This window comes from Scyliorhinus torazame, chromosome 12 (genome assembly GCF_047496885.1).
Source record: "Scyliorhinus torazame isolate Kashiwa2021f chromosome 12, sScyTor2.1, whole genome shotgun sequence".
In the NCBI taxonomy this organism is placed as follows: Eukaryota; Metazoa; Chordata; class Chondrichthyes; order Carcharhiniformes; family Scyliorhinidae; genus Scyliorhinus; species Scyliorhinus torazame.
In genome coordinates this window covers 161067421-161091039 of record NC_092718.1, presented here as the reverse complement: position 1 = coordinate 161091039, position 23619 = coordinate 161067421, and the positions used below count along the sequence as shown (strand labels likewise).

The window sequence follows — 23619 nt, the reverse complement described above, 5'->3', positions numbered from 1 at the left end:
ATGCCGCCCACCATGTGCGCCCTGTGGGCGCCGCCATCTTCGGCGCCATTTTGGACGGCACCTCAGGACCCCTGCTCATCTGGCCGTTCATCGCCTGCCGCTACCTCCACCACCGCTGACCAGCCCGGGACCTCCCAGCATCTGCCGCAGCTCACCTCTATCACCCTGGATCAGTCCTTGCCCCGCAACCTCGCGACCACGATGACGACGGTGAAGATTGATGGGCACAAGACGACCTGCCTTTTTGACTCCGGCAGCACAGAGAGCTTCGTCCACCCCATTACGGTAAGGCGCTGCTCCCTCCCGGTACACCCCGTCACCCAGAAAGCCGGTGGGCTCCGCATCCCATTCTGTGGAAATCCGGGGGTACTGCATCACGACCCTCACTGTCCAAGGCGTAGAGTTCAGCAACTTCCAGCTCTACATCCTCCCCCATCTCTGCGCTGCCCTGTTACTCGGCCTGGACTTTCAGTGCCATTTCCAAAGCCTAACCTTAAAATTCGGCGGACCCCTACCCCCCCTCACCGTATGCAGCCTCATGACCCTTAAGGTCGATGCACCTTCCCTGTTTGCGAACTCACCGGATTGCAAACCCGTAACCACTAGGAGCAGACGGTACAGTGCCCAGGACAGGACCTTCATTAGGTTGGAGGTCCAACGGCTTCTGCGGGAGGGGGTCATCGAGGCCAGCAACAGCCCCTGGAGAGCTCAAGCGGTGGTAGTGAAGACTGGGGAGAAGCACAGGATGGTCATTGACTACAGTCAGACCATCAATCGGTACACGCAGCTCAACGCGTACCCCCTCCCACGCATATCTGACATGGTCAATCAGATTGCGCAGTATCGAGTCTTTTCCACAGTGGACCTGAAGTCCGCCTACCACCAGCTCCCCATTCGCAAGGAGGATCGCCAATACACTGCGTCCGAAGCAGATGGCCGCCTCTATCACTTCCTTAGGGTTCCCTTCAGCGTCACTAATGGGGTCTCGGTCTTCCAACGAGAGATGGACTGAATGGTTGACTGGTATGGACTGCGGGCCACCTTCCCGCACCCAGATAACATCACCAGCTGCAGCCACGATCAGCAGGACCATGACGCAAACCTCCAAAACTTCCTCCAACCCGCCAAACTCCTTAACCTCACATACAATAAGGAGAAATGCGTGTTCCGCACCAACCGCTTAGCCATCCTTGGCTATCTCATGGAAAATGGAATCCTAGGGCCCGACCCCGACCGCATGCGCCCCCTCATGGAACTCTCCCTCCCCCACTGCCCCAAGGCCCTGACACGATGCCTGGGGTTTTCTCCTACTATGCCCAGTGGGTCCCTAATTATGTGGACAAGGCCCGCCCACTCATTCAGTCCACAGTTTTTTCCCCTGACGGCTGAGGCCCGCCAGGCCTTCAACCGCATCAAGGCAGACATCGCCAAGGCCACGATGCACGCGGTCGACGAGTCCCTCCCCTTTCAGGTCGACAGCGATGCATCGGACGTGGCTCTGGCCACCACCCTCAACCAGGCGGGCAGGCCCGTGGCTTTCTTTTCCCGCACCCTCCATGCCCCTGAAATTCAGCACTTCTCTGTCGAAAAGGAGGCCCAAGCCATTGTGGAAGCTGTGCGGCATTGGAGGCATTACCTGGCCGGCAGGAGATTCACTCTCCTCACTGACCAACGGTCGGTTGCCTTTATATTTAATAATACACAGTGGGGCAAGATCAAAAATGACAAGACCTTGAGGTGGAGGATCGAGCTCTCCACCTATAACTATGAGATCTTGTATCGCCCGGGGAAGCTCAACGAGCCCCCTGACGCCCTATCCCACGGTACATGTGCCAGCGCACAAGTGGACCGTCTCCGGGCTCTCCACTATGACGTCTGCCACCCGGGGGTCACCCGGTTCTTCCATTTCATCAGGGCCCGCAACCTGCCCTACTCCATTGAGGAGGTCAGGACCGTCACCAGAGACTGCCAGGTCTGCGCAGAGTGCAAGCTGCACTTCTACCGGCCAGATAGAGCGCACCTGGTGAAGGCCTCCTGCCCCTTTGAGCGCCTCAGCATGGACTTCACTCCACCGACCGCAACACGTACTTTCTGATTGATGAGTATTCCCGGTTCCCTTTCGCCATCCCATGCCCCGATATGACTTCTGCCACGGTAATTAAAGCCCTCCACAGCATCTTCACGCTGTTCGGTTTCCCCACCTACATTCACAGTGATCGGGGATCCTCTTTTATGAGCGATGAACTGCGTCAGTTCTTGCTCAGCAAGGGCATTGCCTCGAGCAGGACGACCAGCTGCAACCCCCGAGGAAACGGGCAGGTGGAGAGGGAGAACAGGACTCTCTGGAAGGCCGTCCTACTGGCCCTGCGGTCTAAAAATCTCCCGGTCTCCCGCTGGCAGGAGGTCCTCCCCGACGCTCTGCACTCCATCCGTTCGCTCCTCTGCACCGCGACTAATGAGACCCCTCACGAACGGGTGTTTGCCTTCCCCAGGATGTCCACCTCTGGGGTCTCGCTCCCAACATGGCTGACAGTTCCTGGACCCGTCCTCCTTCAGAAGCATGCGCGGAGCCATATGTGGGACCCCTTGGTCGATAAAGTCCACCTCCTACATGCGAACCCGCAGTACGCCCACGTGGCACACCCCGACGGGTGCTAGGACACAGTCTCCCTCCGGGACCTGGCAGCCCTGGATCCCCACCCACGACTCCCGACCTGAAACCGCCCCCCCCCCCCCCCCAGTTGCCTCATTCACCCCTGCGCCACTCACCCTCCCTCCAGCGAACCTCACCCCCAGTAGGATCCGTCCTCCCACTGGTTCCACTCAGGGGTGACGAAGACGAGGACAACACGCTCCCGGAGTCGCAGGTGACCAAGTCGGCGCCCACATCACCACCAGGACTGAGGCGATCACAGCGGAGGGTCAAGGCCCCGCGACAGACTTAACTTGTAATGTTTCCACCACCCCCGCCGGACTCTTTTATAACAGGGGGTGAATGTGGTATTCACCACTAGTAGTATATTACATGTCTTACGGCACTGCCCGTATAGTAGAGGTATATGGGTAAATCCCTGCCTGCTGGCTCCGCCCAGTAGGCGGCGTATAAATGTGTGTGCTCGCCAGGTGCTGCAGCCATTCTGGTTCCAGCTACAGGAGGCACCACATCTTTGCTCAATAAAGCCTCGATTATTCACTACTCTCGTCTTTGTGATGTGGAGATGCCGGCGTTGGACTGGGGTGATTTGTGGTCTTTGTGGTAATCGATAGTGCATCACAGCAGGGAAATTGAGTTGATGTTGAAATTGAGTCACGATTATTGAATGGCGGAGCAAACTCGAGGGGCCCCATGAGGTGCACTCCCAACCCTTGAGAAGGGAATTCCTCATTGGTATCATTTCCATCACTGGGTCAAAACATATCTGAACGCACTGTGGCAGTGTACTGGCGAAGCATGGCAGTATTCAGAGAGTTAACAGAAAAGCTACCAAAGTGAAGGAGAGAGAGTGAGTGATGAGTTCCATTTAATTTATTAGCTGCCCGCTGTACTGCGAAACCTCTACTCTGTAAACTGAACTCCTGGAATCTTAACAAAACACATGACATATTTAATGTTTGCAAAGGAATATTTGAGCTGCTGGGGGATTCGGGATTACCGCTGAGTGTGCACATTATGCTCTGTAGCAGGTATGTATGTGTGTGTCTCTCTATAGCCTGGGCTGAATGATCAGCTCGAGACGCAGCGTAAAGTGCAGGCGGCCATTTAGTACGTCTGTCTGTCTGTCTCTTTCTATCAGACCCGTGGGAGGATCACATGCTCTCTCTCTCTAATCTACACCCTGGAAGGAAAGGGTATATTCAAAAACCCCGCAGAATCTTTAAATCCTGCAGATTAACCAACGTGGCTATTCAGTGCCGCTTTTCACTTTGGCAAACCAATTTTCTCTCTCTCGAACACAGTTTAACATCAGTCTTTATAAAATGGATTAAGAAAGAAAAATCGCCAGAATGGTGCCCTAAGTAGTCCGTTCGATAATATATGTAACCTCCCCGATGTGTTTTTTTTTGGAGGGGGTTTTAAAATGTAAGGAAATTGTCAATTTCACCCCGTCTTGTCAATTTCACTCCCCCTGTCAATTTCACTCCCCCCTTCCCCAATCTTGTCAATTTCAAGGTGCTGTAATTTGGTTGAAGAATGGGATGTGTGTGTGTGTGCCTTAATCCGTATGTAAATGACAGCCAATGAAGGAGGGTGTAGGATTGGAGCTGGGATTAGCAGGGGCGAATGAGTTTCTGCTTTACTGGGATTAGAGAACAAAGGCTAGTCTGAGCAGAGCCAGCAAAAAAAAAAAAAAATCTGCCAAACCTCCTTCAGTGCCTACTCTGCAATCAGGACAAAAAGACACCCCATTTATTTTTTTTTCTGTATCAGAAAACAGTACATTTCAACAACAACAAAAAAAAATCCAACAAAAAAAACAAAAGGCTAAATCCGGATTGGTGTAAAGGAGAAACTATAGGACGGTGGGAAGTTTTTAAAGATATATATATTTTTATTTTTGGAGGAACTCTTGTGTGTTTTGTTTTGGAAGAAGAACAGCGCTCTGTGGTGAGTCGTCTAAATTTAAAGGTAACAACAAAAAGAAACAAAAACAAGCAACTTGTCACAATGTTTCATTTTTAAAAAAAGATACATTTTGTATCCTGCGGCGACACGTGACTCGCTGGGTCAGCCTGCCAGACATAAGTCAGTGAGGGCTCCCACTTGTCTTTCCAAGGGGGGAAGAGGGTTTTTTTTCCCCCCACTGTTTTAATTAATCTGACTCCCCCCTCCCTTACGCGGCACCTCCTTCCTTTCCCTCCCAGCACTGGTAGTTCCAGCTCCGACCTGTGTGCAGTGGGATTTTTTTTTTTTACTGGTGTGCCTTGTGAGACAAGTGTCCGGTATAGGCCGAGTCTCCCGCAACTGTGCCTTGGCCATTCACCACCAAGTCTCTCTCACCCACATACACCACATTTCACCTCGCGGTCCGTTTCTTCCGCAGTTTTGTGAATGCTGTGGAATATTCCGACACCACCACCGAAAGGAACCCGCTTTACTATTTCCCCCCCCCCCCCCCCAATTCTCCACTTTAAACAGCACTGCTGCAAAGTGCCAGGTTTCACCAACTTGGGTTGTTATTAATGTTAATCGCTGCATTGTATCGTTTTTCTCTGCTGTTTTGATTTCATTTTTTAAAAAAAATTATAATCAGTGACTGGGTTCCTTTTTTTTTAGAAACTCCTTTTGATGCTGGTTCTGTGCGTGTTTTTTGTATAAAGTTGTGCTTCCTCTAACCAAGTTCTTTTATTTTCAAACTGAACTCCAGGGGTTCCTGAAGGTCATCGGCTCTTTGCCCCCCCCCCCCCCCCGTTTGTTGACCTGGATGTTATTTCCACAGCTGGATCTTAAAGCAACAGTCCAGTGATAATAGTATTGTGTCCGCGTTTGTGGCTGGTGTTTCTGCCTTTAAGGAGGGGGTCCCTGTGAGTGTGTTCAGACTGGGCTTCACGGGAGAATGTTGCTATTTAATTGGGCTTGTGCCCAGGTGCATCTAGTGAGTGCCAGTATTTGCAGGAAGGTGCAGATATTTGCACAAGAATGGAGTTAGTGAGCTGAAGATATCTCTTCCTGCAATGACCCTTTGCTGCACATCCCCCTTCCCCAACCATGATTTCCTTTTGAACATGAGTGGAATTATTAACTTGTGACCAGATGCATTTGTAATGGAAATAACTTGTCTTTATATAGCACCTTGAATGGCTGCAGGAGGTTCTTGAAGTGCTTTGTAGCCAATTAAATACTTTTGAAATGTAGTCACTGTTGTAATGGAGGAAACTCAGCAGCTGCTAAGTGCACAGCAAGCTCCCACAAACAGCAATGCAGTGCCAGATCACTGGTTTTAATGTTGGTTAGGAGATAAATGTTGGCAACGACATGAGAGAGCTGCATGCTCACCTTAGAATTACGGGGGGCGGGGTGGGGGGCGGGCACTTGAAGTGAAAGGGGGGGGGGGAGACAATTGCATAGTGGTATTGCCATGGACCAGTAATTCAGAGGTCAAGGCTGATGCTCTGAGGACATCTGGGTTCAAAACCCACCATGGCAACTGGTGGAATTTAAATTCAATGAATAAACCTGGAGTTAAAAGCTAGTCTCAGTAATGGAGAACATGATAACTACTATTGATTGTCATAACCCATTTGGTTCAGTAATGTCCTTTTTTAATTAAGGAAATTGAGGGCTGTATGGTCAGCACTGCTGCCTCAGCCCCAGGGACCTGGATTTGATTCCAGCCTCGGGTGACTGTCTATGTGGAGTTTGCACATTCTCCCCGTGTCTGCGTGGGTTTCCTGCAGGTGCTCCGGTTTCCTCCTACAGTCCAAAGAGGTGCAGGTTAGGTGGATTGTCCATGATAAATTGATAATTGGTGTCCGGTGATGTGCAGGTTAGGTGGTGTTACAGGGCTAGAATAGGGGAGTAGGCCTAGGTAGTCAGAGGGTTGGTGTAGACTCAATGGGCCGAATGGCCCCCTTCTGCACTGTAGAGATTCTGTGAAATCGGCCATCCTTACCTGGTCCGGCCTACACGTGACACCAGACCCCCAGCAATGTGGGTTGATTCTGACATGGCTGAGCAAGCCACTCAGTTCAAGGGGCCATTAAAGATGTGCAACAAATCCTGGCCTACACCCACAAAAGAATAAAGATAAATTATTTTGCACCTTTTAGAGAACCTAGGTTTAACTTATCTGAAAGACAGTACCTCCGATAACGCAGCACCCCCTCCGTACTGTTCTGAGATGGGGCTTGAATACGTAGCCTTCTGACTCGAAGTTAAAGTGCTAATCGCTGAATCATGGGAAGTAGCTCATTTTGATGCAGGATTCTTGTTACATGTTGTCAAGGATAAATGTTAAACTGCCATTTATTTGTAATGCAGAAAGCGAATTCTAGGAATCTGCTTGTCGTGATGTCCTCATGTTCCTTGAGGCTGGGCATGAAATAGTTTAGGGAATATTTGCTCAAAAGTACTTTTACCCTCTTATCTGGTGGATGGCACAATGACTTTTTCATTTTTTTCTTTGGTTTCTCACAAAGTGTATTTTGATGCCAATGTAGTTGTGTAGTGGGAAGAATCCTGATTTAAGCCGCTATGTTTTAGCACTGTGTGACAGTCTTATTGTCTCAGATTACCCTCGGGTTGCCCTTGCCCCAGGTCATTGGTAACTGGGTGAGTTGTTCACCAGCCTCTGTCAGTACTGCTGGGAGGTTTGGATAAAGAAGGAATTTTAGCCCAGAAATACAATCCCACCATCTCCCTATGTATCCGATGTACTTAGAAAAGGTCCTCTCTGAGATTCTGTCTTCAAGTCTGGAGACATTCCTCAGAACTGTTCCCTCTGATGCCGAGGACCAGTCTTGTTGCTCTTCACTCTGTGGCCTCTGCATTCGTGTTGACCCTCCATGTCACATTAACCAGAGTTGTACCTAGTCCTCTAGGTGAAACCCTAGCAGGTCATTGCCCAGCTTCAGCATGACCTCTGGGGATTTGAACTGATTTTGGCAGTGTCTTGTTTATTGCCACATTAACATTATTTGGAAATGGTGAATGAGGAGTCAACAGACTTTCCCTCGGCCAGGCACTGGATAATGAGTCACTTCCAGGTTTTTGTATTGCTCAGACCAGTTCAGTTTATTTGGTAGGTAACGATGGGGACTAATCTGCATTCCCTCCCTCTGTGATAGCTTGCACCATCAAAATTATCCCAGTGTGTTACTTCTGTTGGCCTGGCTTCCAAGTTAAAACTGTTGCATAGACGGTTTTGAACTGACCGTTCACACTGGCAGAGGTTAGTCAAAAACCTACTTCAGTTTCGGAGAGAATTGACGTAGGACTTGGGAGACAGAATAGAATCATTTGATTTTTTTTGCCGTAAAACAAAATAGGATTGTGTCATTTTGGAAAAGTCCCATAATAAAGCAAATGATCTGCCCTACAAACACCACCTGATCTTGCCTGTAGCAGGAAGAGCGAAACGGATGTACAGCCAGTTGTGGAGACTAAGTATAAATCTTCTCATCTCCCTCTCTCACAATCTGCTGCAGGGTAACCCAATCTCACACTCCACCCATAAGGATTTCATTGTCGTTGGCCTGGCAGACATCTTTTCCCCTAACCCTAATCATCACTTTACCTCACACCCAGGAGGTAACAAAGCACCAAGGGATATGATGAGTTGCATAATGGACCCACACCTGAGTGGGGGCAGATAGATGGCCCAGCTGACCTTTCCAGTCTGACGTTTTGCTAATTCATTGCAAAAAAAAAATACCTTTGCTGTGTTCAGAGTTGCATACTTGTTCCTTTTGTGTCGGGTAGTCACTTGATTTTTATTTATACTTTGTGTTGTTGAATTTTCAACAAATCCTGGTCTATATAAAATGGCAATCCTGGTGTGGGCAGAGTTAGAGGTTGGATTTGTTTTTTGCTATTTTGGTGGTGCAATGATGGAATGAGTTGTGTGCAGATAAAAAGATCAGTCTTGGAGAGATTAAACACCATAGTTACATTGTTCAAATACCACGAGATTAGTTTCCTAGGAGATGGATACCGGTCGCCATGGACACCAGGGGTCCTGGAATTAGGATTGCGATTTTTCATCCTTGTCACGCAAATATGTGTGTGCGTGTTTGTGTTGTGAGGTCAGGTGGAGGGGGGGTGATACACAAAGATGTGAAGAAATCTGCACTGCGTCTTGGGGTAGTAGCAGACTTTTGAATGCTCCTCTCAGTGACACAGCTGCAGGATCTTCACCCCTCATCATTTTTACTTTCAACTTGTCTGGTGTCAGTGTCCGTTTGTCATGTCGGTGTCAGTGTGTCGGGTCGGTGTGGGCCGGTGTGCGTATATCAATGTGCATGTGTCGATGTGCATGAGTGTCGGCGTTTGCGCATTTGTGCGTGCACGTGTCGCCGTTTATGTGCGCGTGAGCATTTCAGCATTTGTGTGTGCGCCTGCACATTATGGTGTGTATGCGCGTCTGCGTGTCGGCATTTGTGCACATGCGTGTCAGTGTTTGTGTAATTTGTGCACTCATGTCATTATGCATGTGTGTGCACACATGTGGGTGTTTGTGTGTGTGCGCTCATGTCAGTGTGCATGTGTTGGTGTTTGTGTGTCGTCTCTAATGTCAGCAGGAGCTTTGTCAGGCCTACGTGTGTTTTTTGATTCTTTTGTGCAGGTATTTATAGGGAGTATAAATGTTGGCCGTCTCCTCATTCTTTTGGGTTCTTTTTACATACCCTACCCCTGCATCACCCCAGACCCTCCCGACTGGGGCACCATTGAGTCAGAGTGACAGGCTGTCAAATCCATTGACTCACTGGTAGCAGCATGGGTCCAAGCATCAGTTTGTGAGTGGACAGAGCACACAGCTACTGTCCAAAGGGCACATCGATAAGCAAAGTGTTCATTTTGATGGGATAGTAGGGATACTCAACTGGTTTAAACTTAAATCTAGGATTTAGCAGCTTGTTAATAGTAGGGTTGTGCACCACTGGTTAGAAATTCATGCTTCACCTCTGGTTTGCACTCAGCGATATGATCTCGGCCTCTGTAGCACGGCGGTAACCTCTTGTCCAACCAACACTTCCTTCTTGCACCATGGCAACCATGTCTTCAGCTAACTGGGCTCTGAGCTCAGAAATTCCCTCACTAAACCGCTTCACCTGTCTCCCTCCTTTACGACACTCTAACCCTTCGCCGATCCGAATGCCTCTTCATTTGTCGCTGCTTTTCTGTTGAGCATTGTGTAATGTTTCTCTAGGGTAGCACTGTTGCTTCACAGCACCAGGATCCCAGGTTCGATTCCTGGCTTGGGTCACTGTCTGTGGAGTCTGCACGTTCTCCTCGTGTCTGCGTGGGTTCCTCCAGGTGATCCGGTTTCCTCCCACAAGTCCCGAAAGACGTGCTGTTAGGTCATTTGGACATTCTGAAGACTCCCTCTGTGCACCTGAACAGGCGCCGGAATGTGGTGACTAGGGGGCTATTCACAGTAACTTCATTGCAGTGTTAATGCAATCCTACTTGTGACAATAAAGATTATTGTTAAAGGCATTGTATCAATGCAAGTAGTTGTTGTCATACTTGACTCCAATAAAATTGGGGTAGTGAAAGAAAGAAGATAGCCATGGCTCCTATTCATATCATCATCCAGTGAAACCTGTTGGAAGACCATGTGTGGATTTGGGGGGGTCAGAAGCAGCTCAGAAGAGTCAGCCAATATTAGAACCATCAAATTCGGCCCATCGAGTCTGCGCCAACCCTCTGAAAGAGCACACTACCTTGGCACACTTTCCCACCCTATCCCCATAACCCAACCTAACTTGCACATCTTTGGACCGTGGGAGGAAACCGGAGCACCCGGGGGAAACCCACGCAGTCACGGGGAAAACTGCAAACTCCCCACAGACAGTCACCTCAGGCTGGATTTGAACCCAGGTCCCTGGAGCTGTGAGGCAGCAGTGCTAACTACCGTGCCGCCGACAAGATTCACGCAAGAAGAGGGGCCATCAGCATTTGTGGCGCTGAACCCCAACAAGGAGCTGAAGCTTCCCAATGTGCAGGAGCGAAAACGGGAATAATGGTGGAAGGCATAATCATGAGTAACACCACTGCAGAAATGGATGATGAATTGAGTCGCACCCCCCCCAGCAATTAAACAAGGGATGATCTTTATTTAGCTGGCGCCTGTTGATACTGGATAGAATGTTTACACGCATGTTTAAAGAAGGAGGCACATTCCTACAATTTAGTTAATTTGTTTGTCTTGTGTTAGACAACAGAAACAATGTTGATGGTCTGATTGACCTTTGCTGTTCTACCTCCCTTCAAAACAGTCATAGAGTCACAGAGGCCTACAGCACGGAAAAGGCCCTTCGGCCCATCATATCTGCGCCGGTCAAAAACAGCCACCTAAGTATTCTAATCCCATTTTCCAGCACTTGGCCAATAGCTTTATATACCTTGGCATTGCATGTGCACATCATCTTAATACTTCTTAAATGTTATGAGGGTCTCTGCCTCCACCACCCTTTCAGACAGTATTCAGGTAGTGAGCAGAAGCTTCTTCAATAGTAAGTATTGTTGTTGCAAGGTTTGATTCCAGCTTTTCCTTTTTGCACTCCTTCCTGCCGACCTAGCTTTGTTCACTGCTGTGTGGGACAGGTCTGAAATCGCTCGGCCCCTGCTAGCTCCGGGTGAAGGAGCTCCATTTCCATCTGTGGTCTTCAAGCCAGGAAAGAAAATGGATGAAACTTTCTATAAAATGTGTGTCAAAAATATGAACCCACAGCAGATACGTGTTTGCTAGCGAGGGGGATGTGTCGCAAAGTGACAACGCACACCTCCGGAAAATGTTGCAAAGAAAATAGGAGGGTGTAAGGTTGTTGCGTTTTAAAGGGGCCTTCCTGAGGGTGCAAAACCTCAATGCCGTTGAAAATGATAATCGCTTAATGTCACAAGTAGGCTTCAATGAAGTTACTGTGAAAAGCCCATGGTCACCACATTCCGGCACCTGTTCGTGAGGCCGGTACGGGAATTGAACCTGCGCTGCTGGCCTTGTTCTGCATTACAAGCCAGCTGTTTAGCCCACTGTGCTAAACCAGTCCCTGTTCTCAACATGTTCTCAGATATGTTGGGAGCCCAGGGCTATAGCTCCCACTGATATTATGCAAAATGGATCCTGAGATTCTGGACATCATTTGATTGTAAAAAGTTATGACCTCCAACATTTTCCCATTCTTTAACGTCAATATCTGGCCACACGAGCTATAGTAAGACACAATGTAATGTATTACTAATGTGCACCATATTTAATTTGATATTTGATTTGTTACTAAGATATAACACACCAATATATTATAGCTGGATTATGATGCCCCTGTGTACACAATATAATTTTAAATTAGTATAACATTGCTATCCAAATCATTGACATAAATTTAAATTCAATTTCCTTTTTTAAAAAAAAAAATGGTGCCTTTTGATCCCAGATCATTCTGATCATTGGCTTAAATTGCTAATGATTGCATTGATGTAAATAATAGGTTCTTACTGTGATCTGAACAAGCTACTTGGGTGTCCATTTTGAATGTCTGGTTACATTTTAGCTAATGGACCCATTTGTCTGGAAAACTGTCAACTGATGAATCATTGCAGCTGTACAGCTGTGAGTCGTGCTATCCATTCTAACATTGGCCGATTTATTCAAACATTTTAGCCCAGCATTGTCGATCTTGTTTTTACGAATGTTTCCTTATTGAATTTGTCTAACTTAAAAAAAAACAGGTTTCCAAAACAGTGCTGCAATTAACGTTGCTTCTGCTGCTTGATCAGTCAGGAGCATCAATTCAAATTCTCTGCCTGAGGGAGGTGACTTGGTGTGATTGGATATGTTACGCCAATATTGAATGTGGTGCGAGAAGCCAAAACATGGCAAATTCTGCATTACAAGCCAGCTGTTTAGCCCACTGTGCTAAACCAGTCCCGATTCTCAACATGTTCTCAGATATGTTGGGAGCCCAGGGCTATAGCTCCCACTGATATTATGCAAAATGGATCCTGACATTCTGGACATCATTTGATTGTAAAAGATTATGACCTCCAACATTTTCCCATTCTTTAACGTCAATATCTGGCCACACGAGCTGTAGTAAGACACAATACAATGTATTACTAATGTGCACCATATTTAATTTGATTTGTTACTAAGATATAACACACCAATATATTATAACATATTGGTGTTATAATAACCAATAACCAGAAACCTATAGCATTTCTTCAAAAGTTAATCTTTGAAGGGCAATTGCCCCGTTGCAGACATTTTCCCGTGTGTTTTGTATTGTACGTAGCATTTGTTGAATTTTTGAGTATCTTGTAAAAATATACATTTTATTTCCAAAAAATCTGATCGGAGTTTAGTAAATGGCAGTCCTGAAGTGAATTGGTGGAGCAGTGCAAGAATATGTATAATCCAGTAAACCGATTATTGCAAGTAGGATAATTGTTAATCCTTCTCATGCAACTGTGCAAGAGCAGTTGACTGAAAAGGCACAGTTTCTGAACTTCAGGAGATGAACATAGAACATAGAAAAATACAGCACAGAACAGGCCCTTCATCCCATGATGTTGTGCCGAACATTTGTCCCAGATTAAGAACAAAACTTGGAGAGACAGCTGTTGAACAGAGAGAATGACTCTGTTACATACTGGGAATTGTACCTATTTTCCCCTGCAAATTATAAATATGAAATTTGAGAGCTGCCATCATACTCTCAGCTATCAGAAGTATTTACTAAAATAAACAAAGGTGCGCAGTTTCTTTTAACCTGAAGCTGGCATTTTGCAAGTGGCTGGTAATTTGCTAACTTCTCTCACCAGACAATTAAAACTGAAATAAAAACAGAAAGTGCTGGATAAACGCAGCTGGTCTGGCAGCATCTGTGGAGAGAGAAACAGAATTAAAGTTTCGAGTCTCTACAGTGACTTCAATGAAACCCGACTTGAGTTAAGGACTTATTTAGGTCATTTTCCTGGAGGAAGTGACCTTGGAGACTGGGCAAGTTAGCAGCTGAACATCATAATCAGCAATAAGGGGTATAACACGTCGTGTTAAATAAGACAGTCCTACTGATGTTACAACACTTGTGTGTATGTTGTACTAGGGCAATGTAAAGTAATAAACTTTTTCCACCGAAGTATAAAAGTTTAGATACCCACGGCAGGGCTGGTAGTGTCCATTTCCAAGGAGCTGAGGAGAGCTTGTGAGATAGTCACCTTGATTATGAATCGGTTCAACTACAAGTCATTGGAAGGTGGCTGGTTTAGCACAGTGGGCTAAACAGCTGGCTTGTAATGCAGAACAAGGAGTAGCGCGGGTTCGATTCCCGTACCGGCCTCCCCGAACAGGCGCCGGAATGTGGCGACTAGGGGCTTTTCGCAGTAACTCCATTGAAGCCTACTTGTGACAATAAGCGATTATTATTATGAAATGGAAAACCTTTGCCTGAGGAGGAGTCCGCAGTAATTCCCATACATCACAGGTCTCAACTGGGTCCACTCCACTTTACATACATGAGTTATAAACATCCTCCCAAACACACTACATAATATTTGCTGAGGAGGTCACTGCGGAAAGCTGCCAGTTGTGTAATGTCGGGTCAGGCAGGTTAAGGGACCTGGGCAGGTAAAGTTAATGATTGAGGGAGGGTTATGGGGTTTTCATGAGGTTAATCTTGTTTTCATTCATTTTGAACATTTTGGTTCTGTTCTTGGGCAGGTTGCAGCTCAAGTTGAGAGTCTTGAGCCACTTACTAGGGGAAAGCAGCTGAGCTGGTATCCCAATGCCTTCCTCAGAGTACTTTTCTCTAAGGCTAAAGAGCTCTACCCCTACTTTTTACAATGGTTAGCACTGCTGCCTAATAGCACCATGGACCTGGGTTCAATTCCAGCCTTGGGTCACGGTCTGTGTGGTGTTTGCACTTTCTCCCCGTGTCTGCGTGGGTTTCCTCCTGGTGCTCTGGCTTCCTCCCACAGGCCAAAGATGTACAAGTTAGGTGGGGTTGCAGGGATAGGGCGGGGGAGTGGGCCTAGGTAGGGTACTCTTTCAGAGGGTCGACTCCGAATCGATGGGGTGAATGGCCTACTTCTGCATTGTTGGAGTTCTGTGGACTTCATGATAAGGTGGTGGTACAGGGGAATGTGTGGGGGGGGGGGGGGGGGGGGGTGGGGGTAGAAACGGCGGGAAAGGAGTGGATATCAATCCAGTATTCAGAACCAGTGTGTAGTATGTTGCAAGATCTAAGCATTTTGTTCTATGGCCCTCTCTGTTGGGGAGGTGTAAGTAGTTCAATAATAGCTGCCCTTTATGAGTCCATGTGTTCATCTCTTAGTGCAATACCCAGAAAGAGCAAGATGAGACAAAGTTATATTTAACACATTATTTACGAAGTTAAGAACTGAAGAATATTGCAGCACCATTTTTTTGAAACTCCTGAAGTTGACTTTGAGGACGTTTGTAAGCTTGAAAGACAGCTCTGTGTGTTCATGTCGTGTTCAGATACAGCGAGTCAGCACAGTACAGAACGCAATGCAGCAAATGGAATTGAATCCATATTTGGGGACAATGGTGGAATTTAACCCTAACAATAAATACTGGTGTAATTTGACGTCATGTAGAAGCAAGGGGCACAAAACGTGGCTTCCGGCTGGGTCTTTATTTTTGATCCCTTTTACCGAACTGTTCGCAAGGGGCTTTGATGACCAAACGCCCGTTGTGGGTTTCGGAATTCTTCCTCGACGGAGGCATGTCAACAAAGAAGCTCTCCTCGAAGAAAGCTCAGGAGGGTAGCCTGTCGATTGAAGGGAAGGAGGGAAAATGGCAACCGCACCCATTACTTTAGACACGTTGGCAGTAGTGATGGCGCAGGAGCAGTTTAGCAAGCAAATGGATTCATAGTTTGAGTGGCAGGGCAAGGAGACTAAAGAATCCTGTAAAGCCAGTGTCTAAGAAGCTTTGGGTCCGATTTTGGAGCAGTTGTTGAAGACCTCGAATATGGTTAAAGCGCAGGGAGGGTGAGACATTAGAGGGGGTGGAGGAGGCCCTGTCGCAGCACAAGGAGTATTCGGCAGTGGTAATTTCGGACCATGAAGTTGGCTGCGTATCAGGCACAGCACGGTGGCTGGATGTGGATCTGTTGGCGGACCTCTGGTTTTGTGTTAAGATATCCAGGACCATAAGGAATTGTGGCATGGAATGAGAATGGGACGGTCGCCCTGTCTATGTTGTGGGAGGCATTACACAGGCAGTGATCGGGGGAGAGGTCATTTCGTACAAGGCTCATATAGTTAGGAAGGCAGGCAGGACTTCCAGGAGCTGGTGGATGAGATTCAAGTTGTGGATAGGAACTATGCGAGTGAGTCCACGGCAGAGCTTTGGGCACGCAGGAAGCTGCTGCAAATGCAGCTTAACCTGTTTTCCACAGGCCGGGTGGTGGGTCAGCTGCAACAGGCAAAGGGGGTGGTGTATAAATATGCCGATTGAGGCAGTGCCTTCAGGGCCTTGGACAAGTGGAGAGCGAGTGTGAGGGGGTGTTGGGGGAGTAGAGCACAGATTTGGGGTCCATCAGATTTCAGCAAGATTCAAGCCACAGCAGCCACGTTCTCCGTGTCAAGAATTTAGATGCTGCAGCTGCCCCGGTTGTCACTGACCATTTAAATACCTCAATTCCCAGTCACACAGCATGCCAAGGAGAAAGTTGGTCATATACAGATGGCATGCAAGAGTAGAGGGAATAGTAATGCTGCAGGTTGTGGGAAAGCTTCAGGCCGCAGGCCGAGGTTGCGGTAGCTGTACCAGGCCGAGGTTGCGGTAGCTGTACCAGGCCGAGGTTGCGGTAGCTGTACCAGGCCGAGGTTGCAGTAGCTGTACCGGGCCGAGGTTGCAGTAGCTGTACCGGGCCGAGGTTGCGGTAGCTGTACCGGGCCGAGGTTGCGGTAGCTGTACCGGGCCGAGGTTGCGGTAGCTGTACCGGGCCGAGGTTGCGCTGGATGCACCGGCCCAGGTTGCGGTAACTGTACCAGGCCGAGGATGCGGTAACTATACCAGGCCGAGGTTGTGGTAACTATACCAGGCCGAGGTTGCGCTGGATGTACCAGGTCCAGGTTGCGGTAGCTGTACTAGGCCGAGGTTGCGGTAGATTTAAAGCTAGTTCAGGAGTCTGGAAACCATTGAATGTGTGCCTGATATGGAAATAGAAATTGATATTATCGAACAGGAAGTTTAAAAGTTGTTCTCTGTCAGGGAGCAAGAAAAATTGCATGTGGAAGACTTGAATAAAAGGGGATGAAGATATAATTCCAGCGTCCACTGTAAAAATGAATACTGGAGATTTACAACTTAATTTTGTCATGGTACAGCTGCAGCACTGTCCCTGTTATCTTGGAAGGAGAGTATGTGAAATCCTTAAACCGCATTTCTTTTTGCAAATCAGATGTGAAACTGACTAATTCTCCGATAAAAGTAATCCAGCATGGTGAAGTTGGCGCTCGAGCGGAATATGATGATGCATCATTTTACTTGCCATAGGAGACAATAACATCTCCGTGATGGGAAGAAATGGTTTGAGGAAGATACGGTTAAACTGGGCTGAGTTAATTACGATAGGAATCAGTAAGAGTGCATCTGTCATTGAGGAAATACTGAGCGCGCACAAACTGGTCTTTGAGCAAGGAGGATCCAAATGATAAAATGAGGCATTGCAAGGCTGAAGTCAAGATAAAGGACAATGAAGAACCAACATTTTGCAAGGCTAGGCCAATGTCTTGAGCTCAGTTAAAAGCAGTAAGCAAAGAGTTGAATAGATTAGAAAGAACTGGCAAATGAGTTGAAAAGCAGTGAATGGACCACATCCTTTGTGGTGGTTCAAGGAGCAGATGGGACTGTTAGGATTCATGGAGATTAAAAGTAAATGGCAAATAAGGTGATCAAGAACGATCTTGCCCTTTGCCTATCAGTGAAAATGTATTTTCTAATGTAGTCAATGGGAAGGTGTGCAGCACAATAGACTGGTCAATTAGATATACTGTAGTAGATCATGGTGTGTAAGTCAATCTGACATATAAAACCACCAAATTGTTTGGCTCCAAAAACCATACTTTTGCACACACTCAGCATACAAGTCAATCGCCCCCGCCACCTTTCAGCCAAAACGTACTCGCATTAATAGTCAGCCTCGATTTATTTTTCCACCACACACGTGGGTGTTTTCCTCGCCGGTACCTTCAACTAGGCACAAGGGGTCAAGCGGGTGATGTGGGCTATGTTGCAAAAATGTGCAGGAGTTTAAGATGCAGAACAGTGGCATACAACAAAGCTGGTGTTCCCCCACACCAATGCTAGTGGTTCATTTTTATACTCGGAATATAATTCAATCCCTGCTTTTCGAGGGGTTTTTCAAGACTTCAGGGTCAATTGATGCGCCAACATTTATGGTATTTCCAATTTGAATTAACTAACAGGAGCAAGGAACCATCTACCATTCATAACCAGCCGTACACCAGTCCATTTGGGGTGTCTACAGCTACCTCATTATATCAGAGCATTGTGGCTCTGGTAGTAAGTGCGGTGAAAAGAATGTTTTTCTACCTGGATGACATTCTAAGTTGATCTAAAACAGGGAAAGAGCACATTGTAAGGATGAATTAAGTCCTGGATTAACTTCAAAAGGATGGCATTAAAGCTATAAGAAAATATGGTATCAAGTGTGACATACCAAGTAAATGGTGAAGGTATCCACCCAGCCCAAGAGAAAGTTGAGGGGATTTTGAAAGCAAAGAGACCAGAGAACAAAGAACTCGCACAACAATCCCCAGGAATGTTCTATTGTTCTCAGTTCATCTCTGTCTTAGCTACACTCTCTCCACTGTATCATAAACAGAAAATACTGGACAATCTCAGCAGGTCTGACTGGTGGAGAGATGAGGGAGCTAAAGTTTCGATTCTGGATGACTTTGTCAAAGCTTTGATTTCAGCATCCGCAGTAATTAGCTTTTATCTCCACTCTATCAACTGCTTGAAGATGGAACCGATTGGGAGTGGCCTGTGGAGTGTCAGAAAATACTGACCAATGATACCAGTTTGACCAACCATGATCCCAAGAAGCAAATTGGTATTAGTATGCGATGCCTCACCACAGCGGCTCGGTGTTGTATTATCTCACTTAATGAAAGATGGTGTGGAGAAGCCTGTAGCAAATACTTCTATACTTTAACAAAGTTAGAGCAAAGTTACCCACAAGTTAAGAAAGTGTCGATACGGTGTTACCAAATTTCACAAATAACTTGTATGGTAGGAAGGTCACTTTGTTAACTGACCACCAGGCCCTCGGCATTGAATGGTACTACAGGGTGTAGCACAGTGGTTAGCACAGTTGCTTCCCATCTCCAGGATCCCAGGTTCGATTCCCGGCTTGGGTCACTGTCTGTGTGGAGTCGGCATGTTCTCCCCGTGTCTGCGTGGGTTTCCTCCGGATGCTCCGGTTTCCTCCCACAGTCCAAAGATGTGCGGGTTAGGTGGATTGGCCATGCTAAATTGCCCTTAGTGTCCAAAAAGGTTGGGTGGGGTTACGGGGATAGGGTGGAGGTGTCGGCTTGGGTAGGGTGCTCTTTCCAAAGGCCGGTGCAGACTCGATGGGCCAAATGGCCTCCTGCACTGTAAATTCTTTGATTATGATCACATTTAGTTCAAAGAAGGGGGTACCATCCCTAGTGGCAGCATGAGCTCAGAACTGGGAGTTGACTTTATGATCTTAAATGTCATAATCCCGCATGCAAATGTGGACGTTCTAAGATTCCCCCTGAAGACTGATTCATTTCTTCTGCACTGTAAATTCTATGATTTCTAGCCACTGAGGTACCGATGAATTACTTTAAAAAATATATATATATTTTATTCAAATTTTTTTCCGGCCAAACAAAACAGTACAAAAATTTTTCCCTTTTACAACAATAAAACAATATAAATAATAGTGACCGTTTTTAACAAATAAATAAATAATATCTCAACTAAATGGCAACTGCCATCACAAAATATTAACTCTCCCAAATAATAAAGTCAAACAAGCCAATATACATATCCAAGTAAAAATATCCATACAAAAACACCCCTGAGGACCCACCCGAGCCCTCTCCCCTCCCCCCCGGGTTGCTGCTGCTACTTTCCCAGTTCCTTTATCGTTCTGCGAGATAGTCAATGAACTACCGCCTGGTGAACCCTTGAGCCGAACCTCTTAGTGCAAACTTTATCCGTTCCAGTTTTATAAACCCTGCCATGTCGTTTATCCAGGCCTCCACGCCCGGGGGTTTAGCTTTCTTCCACATTAACAATATCCTTCGCCGGGCTACTAGGGACGCAAAGGCCAAAACATCAGCCTCTCTCGCCTCCTGTACTCCCGGCTCTTCTGCAACCCCGAATATAGCCAACCCCCAGCTTGGCTCGACCCGGACCCCCACCACCTTCGAAAGCACATTTGCCACCCCCACCCAGAACCCATGCAGTGCTGAGCATGACCAAAACATGTGGGTGTGGTTCGCTGGGCTTCTGACGCATCTCCCGCACCTATCCTCTACCCCGAAAAATTTACTGAGCCTTGCTCCGGTCATGTGCGCCCTGTGCAAGACCTTGAATTGTATCAGGCCAAGCCTGGCACACGAGGACGAAGAGTTTACCCTGCGTAGGGCATCTGCCCACAGCTCCTCTTCGATCTCTTTCCTCAGCTCTTCTTCCCATTTTCCCTTCAGCTCATCCACCATGATCTCCCCCTCGTCTCTCATTTCCTTGTATATATCTGACACCCTACCATCCCCCACCCATGTCCCCGAAATTACTCTATCCTGAATCTCCTGCGTCGGGAGCTGTGGAAATTCCCTCACCTGTTGCCTCACAAAAGCCCTCAATTGCATATATCGAAATGCATTCCCCTGGGGCAACCCGTATTTTTCGGTCAGCGCTCCCAGACTCGCAAGCGTCCCGTCTAGGAACAGATCCCTCAGTTGCACAATCCCTGCTCTCTGCCATGTTCTAAATCCCCCATCTATTCTCCCCGGGACAAACCTATGATTATTCCTTATCGGGGACCGCACCGAGGCACCCGTCATTCCCTTATGCCGTCTCCACTGCCCCCAAATTTTCAGCGTTGCCACCACCACTGGACTTGTGGTGTATTTCTTCGGGGAGAACGGCAACGGCGCCGTCACCAATGCTTGTAGGCTGGTTCCTTTACAGGACGCCATTGCCAGTCTCTTCCACGCCGCTCCCTCCCCTTCTCCTATCCACTTACACACCATTGAGATATTGGCGGCCCAATAATAATCACTTAAGCTCGGCAGTGCCAGTCCCCCCCCCCATCCCTGCTACACTGCAAAAACCCCCTCCTCACTCTCGGGGTCTTCCCAGCCCACACAAAGCTCATAACACTCTTCTCAATTTTTTTGAAAAAAGCCCTCGTAACCATCATCGGGAGGCACTGGAACATAAAAAGAAATCTCGGGAGGACTACCATTTTGACCGCCTGCACCCTGCCCACCAGTGACAGGGACACCATGTCCCATCTCTTAAAATCCTTCTCCATCTGTTCCACCAATCGTGTTAAATTAAGCCTATGTAGGGTTCCCCAGTTCCTGGCTATCTGGATCCCTAAGTACCGGAAATCTCTTGTTACCCTCCTCAGCGGTAAATCATCTACTCCCCTGCTCTGCTCCCCCGGATGCACCACAAACAACTCACTCTTCCCCATATTCAATTTGTACCCCGAAAATTCCCCAAACTCCCTGAGTGTCCACATTATCTCAGGCATCCCCTCCACTGGGTCCGCAACATACAGCAATAGATCACTTGCTTACAAAGATACCCGGTGTTCTTCTCCTCCCCCTGAGTACTCCCCTCCACTTCCTAGAGCCCCTCAGTGCTATGGCCAGCGGCTCAATTGCCAATGCAAACAGTAACGGAGACAGGGGACACCCCTGTCTTGTCCCTCTATAAAGACGGAAGTAGTCGGACCTCTGCCTGTTCGTGATCACACTTGCCACTGGGGCCCTATATAGCAGCTGTACCCATCCAATAAACCCCTCTCCAAAACCAAATCTCTTCAACACTTCCCATAGGTAGTCCCACTCCACTCTGTCAAATGCTTTCTCAGCCTCCATCGCCACCACTATCTCCGCCTCCCCCTCGGCGGGGGCATCATCATCACCCCTAGCAGCCTCCGTATATTCGTGTTCAGCTGTCTCCCTTTAACGAACCCAGTTTGATCCTCGTGGACCACCCCCGGGACACAATCCTCTATCCTTGTCGCCATCACCTTGGCCAGGAGCTTAGCATCCACGTTCAGGAGGGCCTGTAAGACCCGCACTGCAGCGGGTCTTTTTCCTTCTTTAAGAGTAACGATATCGTCGCCTCCGACATAGTCGGGAGCAACCTCCCCCTTTCCCTGGCCTCATTAAAGGTTCTTGTCAAAAGCGGGGCCAGTAGGTCCATGTATTTCCTATAAAATTCCACCGGGAACCCCATCTGGTCCCGGGGACTTCCCTGCCTGCATGCTCCCAATCCCCTTTACCACCTCCTTCACCTCAATCTGTGCTCCCAGTCCCGCCCTCTCCTGCTCCTCCACCTTCGGGAATTCCAGCCGATCTAGGAAATGCATCATTCCCTCCTTCCCTTCCGGGGGCTGAGCCTTATACAGCCTCTCGTAGAATGCCTTAAACACCCCGTTCACCCTCTCTGCTCCCCGTTCCATCTCACCTTCCTCATCCCTCACCCCACCTATCTCCCTCGCCGCTCCCCTCTTCCTCAGTTGTTGGGCCAGTAACCGGCTCGCCTTCTCTCCATACTCATACTGTACTCCCTGTGCCCTCCTCCACTGTGCTTCTGCCTTGCCCGTGGTCAGCAGGTCAAATTCCATATGTAGCCTTTGTCTTTCCCTGTACAGTCCCTCCTCCGGAGCCTCTGCATATTGCCTGTCTACCCTCAGAAGTTCTCTCAACAGTCGCTCCTTTCTTTGCTCTCTTGCTTCCCTTTATGGGCCCTTATGGATATCAGTTCCCTCTGACCACCGCCTTCAGCGCCTCCCAGACCACTCCCACCTGGACCTCTCGGTTATCATTAAGCTCCAGGTACCTTTTGATACACCCCCTCACCCTTAGACATACCCCTCATCCGCCAACAACCCCATATCCAATCTCCAGAGTGGGTGCTGCTCCTTTTCCTCTCCTACCTCCAGATCTACCCAATGTGGAGCGTGGTCCGAAATGGCTATGGCCATGTACTCCGTCCCTGTCACCTTTGGAATCAGTGCCCTTCCCAGGACAAAAAAGTCTATCCGTGAATACACCTTGTGAACATGAGAGAAAAATGAAAACTCCTTACTCCTAGGCCTAATAAATCTCCAGGGTCTACTCCTCCCATCTGCTCCATGAAGTCCTTAAGCACCTTGGCCGCTGCCGGCCTCCTCCCGGTCTTAGACCTAGACCGGTCCAGCCCTGGATCAAGCACCGTATTGAAGTCTCCCCCCATTCCCAGCTTTCCCGCCTCCAGGTCTGGGATACGCCCCAGCATACGCTTCATGAAGTTTACATCATCCCAGTTCGGGGCGTATACGTTCACCAGAACCACCGCCTCCCCTTGCAATCTGCCACTCACCATCACGTATCTACCCCCACTATCCGCCACTATGGTCTTTGCCTCAAACAGTAACCGTTTCCCCACTAAAATAGCCACCCCCCTATTCTTCGCATCTAAGCCCAAATGGAACACCTGCCCCACCCATCCTTTACGTAGTCTGACCTGATCTGCCAGTTTCAGGTGTGTCTTCTGCAACATGACCACATCTGCCTTTAATTTCTTTAGGTGTGCGAGTACCCGTGCCCTTTTAATCGGCCCATTCAGCCCTCTCACGTTCCACGTGATCAACCGGGTTGGGGGGCTCTTTACCCCCCCCCCCCCATGTCGACTAGCCATCCCC

The 23619-nt window shown here is 48.0% G+C and overlaps 1 protein-coding gene across 10 annotated transcripts in view; it reads left to right on the top strand.

Moving 5' to 3' along the window:
- Positions 1–3538: 3538 nt before the first annotated feature.
- The window catches only part of gtf2ird1 (GTF2I repeat domain containing 1), a 322923-nt gene continuing 302842 nt past the window's right edge, over positions 3539–23619 (top strand). For 5 of the 10 annotated variants that reach the window (XM_072469285.1, XM_072469287.1, XM_072469290.1 and 2 more), the window contains exon 1: positions 4332–4627. The gene's annotated coding sequence lies outside the window, so the exon portion shown is untranslated. Of the gene's footprint in view, positions 3685–4331; positions 4628–23619 lie in introns of those variants that run through there. The other 5 variants (XM_072469282.1, XM_072469280.1, XM_072469289.1 and 2 more) reach the window with 5 other exon arrangements.